General features: G+C 47.1%; 1 long non-coding RNA gene across 1 annotated transcript; it reads left to right on the forward strand.

Moving 5' to 3' along the window:
* The first annotated feature begins 229 nt into the window (after window positions 1-229).
* Window positions 230-5,137, forward strand: LOC308044586. Its single transcript, XR_013922633.1, has 3 exons — window positions 230-353; window positions 1,127-1,229; window positions 4,706-5,137. It is a non-coding gene; the product is annotated as an uncharacterized lncRNA (long non-coding RNA).
* The last annotated feature ends 4,040 nt before the right edge of the window (window positions 5,138-9,177 follow it).

The following is a 9,177-nucleotide window of genomic DNA, read 5'->3' on the forward strand; positions in this document are numbered from 1 at the left end:
GGAGGGACCCGGATGGGGAGAGGGGCCGCCGCGCAGGCGCAGCCCGGCCGGGGGAGGGGGGCCTGGGGACGGCGGCGCCGGGGCAGGCCGGGAAGGAGGGAAGCAGGGAAGCCGGGGCCTGGCGCGGGGAGCGGCGCCCTGAAGCGGCGAGCCCGGTGGGCGGGCTGAGAGCGACGGGCCGCGGCGCGGCGGGGCTGCGGGAGAGGGCCCGGCCGCTTCTTCCCCGGCCCGGGAGCCGCCGCCGGGGGCGGGAGGCTGCGCCTGGGGCGCCGGGGCCGAGGGAGCCTCCCCTGGAGGAGGCAGCGGCCGCCTCGGTCTTCTGGCGCCGAGCCGGGCGGGCCGCCGGCGCTGAGGTGAGGCGAGGCGAGGTGTGTGTGTGGGGAGCTCTAGGAGGAGCGCGGGGCGGGGGTGGCGCGCGCGGTGCGGGGTCCCGCCGAGCCCTGAGGGGGGAGCTGTGAGGTGGGGGGCGGCCCCGCTGCGCCATGAGCCGAGGGGGCACCGAGGGCTGCGGCAGCGCTAGCTGTGGGGCCGGGTCGTGGCGATCCCCGGGTCCTGCCGGCTGTGGAGCGCCGGGATCGGCGGGCAGCGAGCCGCAGGGCGCGGGGGGGGAGCGGGCGACTGGGCTGGCCGCCCGCGGCCCGGCTCGGTTCTGTGTCCCCGGAGGAGGCGGGCGCGCCGGGGCAGAGCTCGCCCGCCGGGGCCGGGCGCAGCGCGCGGAAACGCTCTGGCCGGAGGGAGGGAGCGCTGCAAGGGGAGCGGAGAAGCGGCGCGGGAGGGAGCAGCGCTTTCCTGCGCCCGCAGGAACGGTTCGCCGGGGGTTCGCGGCCCCGTTGCCGCGCCCGGGGTTGCGGTAGCCGCTGTTCCCGCTGCCCCGTCCTCTGCCCGCGGCCTCGCTGCCCTTCTGGGGGCCTTAAAACGTTCCCCTCGGCCGGGCACACCGGTCCGGCCTCCCGCCCGCTCCCTGGGCCTGCCCTGCTTTGGGTCTCTCGGATGGTGCAGTTTTACCTTCCTTTCCAACGCGTAGGGCAGCGCTGGCTTTTGTGGTTTGAGTTGCTGTTTGAAGACGCCTGCGGAGTCTAGTGTGAAGTTTTATTTCCACTTTCTCTTTTGTGTTTGTTTTTCTCAGGCAGCCTCTCTCGGTGTGATCGTTGAGGATGCTGCACGTGTTGGTATTTGAACAACTCAATGAAGCAGCCCAACCATCTCATGCAGGAAAGTGTAAGAGCGAGGTTAGCTTTGGAATTTGCATCTACTGAATTTGTACATCTATTTTCCCTTCCATTGGTGATCACTTTTGTCCACTAAGCTTTTACAGCAGAAATCTTTAGTTCTCAGGTTAATATGCATTATGACACTAGGAGAACTTCTCAAGGTATTGCTCAAGATAGAATGTTTTCACGAAAGCAGCTTATATCCACATTGTCTAATTTAGCAGTAGACAGAGACCAGCAAAGGTATTGCATGTTTTCTTTTCCTAGAGCCTGTTGACTCCCTTCTTAGCTTTTAAACCTGGATCATATTATAAAAGTCCCAGCTCTCAAGTCACTTAAAATATTTATTGGCTTGTTAAACTGAACCACATCTGCTGCTGTGAAGCCAAGATTTGTTTTAGAATTCTATCACAGGGCTCTAACATTCTTTAGCAGAAGACATTATAAAGCTAATTTTACCATGGTCTCTTAAGAAAAGAAGTAGTAAAAAGCAGTGGGAACGGTGTCACCCTCATTCAGAACAGGTAGCTTTACTCCTTTAGAGCATTAAAGTATTTCTAAACACACTCATTAACTATAGTACTTGAATATTGTTTGTATGATCGGCTGTGAAAAAGGTTAGCTTGGACGTGTTAAAACTTAATTAAGATTGTTTGTCAGTCCATTAAGAGGAACTAGTATGGCAAGATAACTTTGTGATGTCTCATAGTACAAGCCCAAAAGGACATTCACTGATGCTTAGAAAGTGGGAGTTTTGAAAAATGGTAGGTGGAAATACTTTTTCAAACCATGTAATTAGAATGAAACCAGCTGCCAGAGGAAATCATTCAGCAAGATTCAAAGCAGGCAGAAATGTATATGAATTCCAAAACAGTCTAGTGCCTTTATAATGAAAGCCAAGAAAACATTTAGAAGAGAGATTAAAGCATATGACTCAGGGTTCAAACTGATCTTTATGGGAACGGGAACGGTACTTTTCAGTGTCACAGAATGTTGAAATGTGTCTTCCACAGTGGTCTTGTGCTGTGCAGTTCCCTGGTTCTGAGCAGGTCAGGGAGAGTGTTGGAGCAGCAGGACTATGAGCCACATGTCAGGAGGGAATATGTAAAATCAGATTGCTAATTGACTTTGCTGTGAAGGCAAAAGTTCAAAGGTCCACCTGCTCTAACGTGTTCCCCGCATTATAATGCATACCATGAAAAGAGCATTAGGTCTGTGTGTGTGTAAAATGTAAAAATGCTAAATAGTGGCAGGTCTGCCCGCATCCAGCACTGGCTCCATGTGCCAGTGTCCCTGGCACAGCAGGGTTTGCAGGGCAGCGATGTTGTCTGCAGACAGCAGAAAGTTTCCTCGTCCTTTGCACCACGTCCAGCTCAAAGCTGCTCTCTGGATCGTGGTCCAGCTCCTCCATCAGGAGAATGATTTGCTGCTTGCTGCTGACAAACTCTTCACACCTTTTCTCCTGGAGGTGACTGCCTGGGAATACCCCAAGAATGGCAAGGAAGATCATTGTAAATATACTCAGCTGGGTTGTAGAAAAAACACATACATCACACATTGTTTTACTGGCCTTGTGTGTTTGACAAGTAGAACCTCTGTTGGACAACATGGGCCTGGGAGAAACTCTAAAGCAACTCCTTGAATATGGTTGAATTCTGTATAAGATTCTGCTTCAGACCAAGTGCAGTTTGTTATGTTTTCACAAGTTTTAGTGTTAAAAGAGTGATCCCTTCTGATTTCTACCCAGTCTCTGTACTTTGCTTTTATCTAGTGTGCTGAATCCAGGAGTTGACTCCTTTATGTTTCACAGTGTTAGTTACCAACAGTACCATACAGGGTCCTCTCTGCTCTTTCCAAGCTTGTCCTACGAGGTCCAAGGACAGAGGGATCTCCAGGTCAGAAGGAGACACAGGCACATCCAGCACCACAGGTGCTTTCTCCTGGAGATACCTATGTAATGATGAGAAAGCTTTTCCCAAATACATCATATATTCATTGAGCATCTTGTTCCCCAAAATATGCATTTAGGTCAGTTTTTCCTGTCAAGTTTACTGAATAGGGTCTCCCATACAGTATTTTGAAAGGGCTTGCTTTTTCTCTTATTCTTTAGGTAGCATGAATTCTCAGTAAAATAATTAGCAATACATCTGTCCATGTTACATTAATTTCCTGACACAGTTTAGCTAATTGTATTTTTTTTAATAGATTGATTCATTCTTTCTACCTTTCCACCAAACTGAGGTCTCTAAGGGGCATGCAAATCCCATCTTACCACAAGAAGAGTAAAAATAGGCTACATTATTTCTGCTATAAAATGTGGAACAGCCAAACCTTGCTATTATTTTATTCAATGATTTCTTGGTACTTCTCTAGCTTTGTTGGTCTGGCATGGGAAAGCTTTAGGCCATCTAGAAAATTCAGAAATATCAATTTACCAATATTATCCAAGAAAGTTCCCTCTTTTTTCCTCTCCAGGTGGAGGCTTTAACACTATCTTACAACTTTGCATTTTAGGTCCCATTGCGTATCTTCTAACACTCACTTCAGCCCCCTCACCAGTGCGATCGGGGAGGGAATCAGAAGAGAAAAGTGAGAAAACTTGTGGGTTGAGATAAGAACAGTTTAATAATTGAAATAAAATACAGTAATGATAAAAAAACATACAAACCAAGGGAAATATCAGCGTGTTCCCCCCATTCTCCTGCTAACCCTGAGCACAGCACGGTACCCACTGCCAGTCACGTCATCCTGGCCCAGAACACTCTGCTGCTTCTCCACAGGGACACAAAGTGCCCAGTCTCACATTTGCTAGTTTATTGCAGTAAGATTTGTGATCCTATTAAATATTCAAGTCTCTCTCCTCAAAGAAGAGTCCCAGGTTACTGGAAGTATAACAGGTAGTAACATACTTGGGTCCCAAGTTACTTAAAGTTCCATATATATCCTGAATAAGGATTGCAGTGAACAGCTAGGTACATGGTGTCCTGAAATTTTCCATAATATGGATAAAACACAAAGTGGTCACAGCTTCAGAAGCTGTTTTTTAACAGTGAAATAAATTCTGCTCAGAACTAAGGACCTTAAGAACCTTGCTTCAAGTAAAATAGCGTTTTTTGATCCAGCGTTTCTCCGACATGCCAACAAAACAGTTGTATTAAATATATTTATATAGAAGAAAAGCTTTTTCATGCCCAAGTGCATATATTTCTTTGCCTTGGGAACATGTAAGAGCATTTTGACAGCTGTTAATCAGTTTTGGTGAGTCACTGTTTTGAAAAGATGCGACCAGTGTTGATAATGTGCGCTGTGTTTTGGGCAAGCTCAATAATGAACCACTTGTACTCACATTTGATTGTTGCTGCCTGAGAGACACAGTTTCAGGGTAATAAAATGTCATGAGTTTTTTAAAAAAAAGGCTTTTCTTGTGGCATATGAGAGCTGAAGAAGCAGCTTTTTTCATGTTTTGTTGGGGTATGTGTGTATAAATTCCTCAGTCGCTGTCTGGAAGGAGCGACCTCATGGAGCGGAGTTTCCACGTTGCACAGCACACGTGTTTGCTCAGCAGAGCCCGAGAGCCTGATGGGAGCAGGACGGGAGTGGATGTGCAGAAATTGCTGGGTTGGTGGAGGTGCCATCAAGTTACAGGTAAAGACCTGACTCATTTTCATCGGTGTTATTGGTTTGGCTTCTGGCAGGTCATATATTGAACCGGGGGTTGAGGTTTAATGTACCATTTTGTAAGTGAGTTTTCAGCGATGGTTTATGCAGAGTGTACTGCTTGTGTAGTGCCAGACCGAGGCAGACAGGCATGACAACGGGTGTGAGGTCTCGTCAGCCTCGTGGAGTTTCCAGGCAAACCGTGCTGTGACTCACTGAAAACATCTCATGTTCTATTACAAAATACTCGCTTACAAGAGATGTTTTGTTCTGCGGGCTTTGGATTTTTCACTGTTTATGATTTTGTCTATATGAAAATGTAATATGATAACATTTAATAAAATACGTACACCATTAGTTATTTAGTGTGTGTTTTAATCTTGTCACTTTAGTCTTCAAGTATTTTAAGTAGAATGCTCTTTGCGGTTCTTAAAATTCTGAATAATATGGTTATTTTTAATTTGGTAATTTTTACCTTTTGGTGAGATACTGCCCATTGGTTTGGTTTTCCTAATGTGTAAACTGAAGTAGGTTCATTCGCGAGTCTTCGCTTCTGTGGCATCTGTGGAACTTGGACAAAGCTTTGGCAAAGCCTGTTGACCAAACACCTGCAAAACTGGGACTAACTAATGAATGGAGTAGTTTCTTTGGCTGTTGGGTGTCAGTGCCTGCGTTTCTCATACTTGTTGAAATTGTGGTTCAGGTTGGCAGCCAAGTCTCCAGCTTCTGTTTGTTGTTTCTTTGTGTTCCTCACAGAGGTACCTGGAATTCCGCAGTCAGGCCATGGTGAGGTTTTTCCCACCAAGCAGGATAAACACTCTCGATTTCACACTCACTGTTCAAAGACCAAATCAAATCATCTTGAGGGGAAAATTCAGTCTCCTCCCCATCCCTCTTTGTGGGGCGAGGGAGAGAAAGGAACACTGAAGGAGGGAGGAAATGAACAGTGGCAGGGAGCACCATGTGAATTCTGTCAGGGGTTTTTTTCTTCTCAACAAGCCCAATTTTTACCAGCTTCAAATTTCATGTATGCCGCTGAGGTGTAAGGCAGTGCTCGTATTCAAACCTGGAACACAGATCTGTTCTGTGGCAGCGAACAGCCTCCCTGGCGGGAGGTGTCTGCAGTGGCTGGCAGTCCCATTGGTGCGCAGTGGCTCAAGGCAGGTGCTCAGCAGCGCTGGGCACAGAACCCATGTTGCCATCACTGCCCGAACAAAATCCCTTCGGAATATGCGTTTTCTCAGTTTAACGTTGGGCAAAATATTTTTGGCATCACAGCATTCATTCACATGGACTCACGAGTGCTTTTAAAGTACAGTCTCTAATGAGGGTTTGTAAACTTTGGTTGTTTACGCAGAGCGTATAGGTGTTTTGTTCTCTTGTAATTTTGTGTTTGAAGTCTCTGGGAAATGGGGCAATTGCCAGAAGTTTCTTGGTCTTTGATATGGTATCAGCTCTCGATGTTTGAGGAATTCAGTGTTTTCCTAAGCTTCCTCACACAGTTGTTATATATTAATTAATTTATATCTGTACTGTGCTTTGAAGCTGTAAGGTGTTGTTATTATTAAAAAAATGGGTAGACATCACTGTGCTTAAGTGGATGCAGATAATTCACAATGTGTTCAAAGCAATTCTTGCAATAACCCTGCTGCCACGGTCCTCGTTATATTTTTAATTACCCTGTTACTCTCCTGGATGCCAAATTCCGGGCTTTGCATCTTGTTGCGGCTGGGCCGGCACTGTCCCCCTGTGCACAGGACACCGACAGCCCTGGGTTTGCTCAGCCCCACGCTCTCCCAGCTCCAGGAGGCTGGGGCGGATCATGGGATGATCATAGGTGTCTCTGAGCTCTGTTCCAGCCACCCCAGACCCTCTGGGCTCAGTCCCTGGGGATTCGTCCCTCCCGCCCCGGGCGCTGGGTCTGGATGTGCCATTGGGACTCCTCAGCCGAGTGTTCCCTGGAGAGCAGGAGAGTCCAGTCTCCCCTTGAGGAGCCTCTTCCCTTCAGTGAGCTGTGGTCAGAAACCCACAACAATCAGACACTTCACTAATTAGCCCCGTGAAGTGCTGAGGTTGAGGACTCTGAATGAATCAAAGCTGTTGTACCAGGAGCGCGCTCAGTGTCACTCTGGCTGCTGCTCTCCGAATAACTTCCCAGTTTACTACAACTTTCAGTGTGATTTGGATTAGTAGATTGAAAAATGAAATGCAGGGAATGAAACAGAGAAAAAAAGTCTTTGCGTTACCCCTGAATAAGACTTTTGCAATATTACGATGTATTGCAAAGTTACTTGAATAATTCCAAGTACGTGTGTAGTCAGTGCCAGTCCTGAGGGTGATTCAGCTGTCCTTGCAGTTCCTTCCAAAGGATAAACACAAAACTCCAAACGTCCTGTTTTCTTCAACCTTGGAAAAATGGAATGTTTTTCACTTTTCAAAATAGGTCTCTGAGAAGGGAGGCTCTTGGCCACCAGCGTCTTACACGTTGGTGCAGGTGGCTCAGATGTAGATTGGGGAAAAATATTAATAAATAGATTTTTCATATTACTTTTGAATAGTGCTTTTTGTATTTCCCTTTAACCTCAAGTCAGTAGGAAGCCCATTTTTCAGTAACTATATTTAACCCAGTTAGGGTGCGTTTGCAGGGCTGTGTTGGGGGGAATTGTTATTCTTTATGGACTTTAAAAGGAGTGAACTAATCAGAAATCATTCTAGAAAAAAAACTGAATAAGTGTTTTCCAGTACAGTCAAAGTACGTTCTGCCCCTTTTGTAAGACTACACTTGAACGCATCGCCATGTAGATTGGAATTATCTATAGCATGAGCCTTCCCACCAGGCTGGGAGCTGCGGCCATCACTGTGGGGATGCTGGGCCAGGGTGAAGATGCTTTGTCTGATGGTTCCTGTAAACCAGTTCCAAACAGGAGCGCTGGGTGTATGTGAACGTCTGGCTGGTGGGTCAGGGCAGCAGATGTTTCAGTAGCTCACTTGCTGAAATGTGTCAACATTTTGTGTGCTGCTATTGCCATGGAAACGGGTATTGGCTCCGCAGAAATGGCATAGGGATTTCAAAATTACATTTTAAAAAACAAAATCAAGGGAGGTTAGTCAGCCTTATTTTGACTCATAAACACCGACACTGGTGCTGAACAGAACCTGTCTTTTGAATATATTAGGTGTAGTCATGTGAGTTGGCAGATCAGTGATTAGTATTTTAAAATAAAGTTTTTTAAAAATGAGCTAGTGTCTGATAGAAGTTTATTAGAGAAATGTGCGTTCATTGCTTTTTGTTCAGCACATTCTCTCCTCCATACCTGAAATCAATCACAGCTCTGGCACCTCAGGCCTCCGCCTTCCCAGAGAGGTGAAATCCGTCTTGGGGAGAGCTACACATTTCAGCCAGTTGGCAAACTACACTTTTAAAAAATACAAAGCAGCTTGTGAAACACAGAACTTATAATTTTTTGCTTTGTAAGCTTCAGCAGCATGTCCAAATGAAGCAAGCCCCATTTTGGGGGCTATTGGTTTGCCTTTGGAACAGCCTCCTGCCAGCCAGCTCCGGCACCCCACTCAGCACGGCTGCAGTGTTCAAAATAGGAGAGAACTTACTGCTTCTCAGGATATTGTACAGACCAAATCTCACGTGAGATTGTGGACAGGGAGCTCCAGGAATTCTGAGAAATGAAGATGGGTCTGTTTGTTGTTGTGGATCTTCAGCTCGATTCCTCTGATGCTGGTTTTCCAGCCCCAGCAGCGACAGACAGCTGGACACAGCCCAGACAGATGGCCAGTGCGAGGAGGAAGAAGAAGAGGAGGAGGGCAGGAGGCAGAGATGCAGCAGGAACGGGACCCAGAGGGTGATACGAGAAGGTGGTTGGGCTGCAGTGCTGGGGTGGGGAGGCAGCGGGAGCTGCAATGGAGCCACCAGCAAACACAGCAGCAAGGAACATCTGAACCACTGGCACTGTCCCAGAACACAGACCAGAGTGGAATTTGTTTGACAGAACAATTCCCCTTAGAAATAAAATTCTTTGAACATTGGATCACTAAATAATGAAGGGTAAAGTGCTTAGTGACCTAAATTAGATTCCTTAAAAGGCTACCCACCAAGATCAAACCGTGGTTCAATACAGGCCGTACTTCAGCCAAGTACTTTCCCAAAACACAGAGGCGAGAGGTGGTTTGACAGATGCTCATGTCTCCCCTTTCTAACTCGTATTTCCCTTGTACTTGGCCGGTTCTGAAATAAGCTGTAAACCTGTATCAGTTTCTGAAGGACCAGCCCAGCAAAGGAGAAGGAGGGAGCGCT

The sequence above is a fragment of the Nesoenas mayeri genome, assembly GCF_963082525.1.
Source record: "Nesoenas mayeri genome assembly, chromosome: 11".
NCBI lineage: Eukaryota > Metazoa > Chordata > Aves > Columbiformes > Columbidae > Nesoenas > Nesoenas mayeri.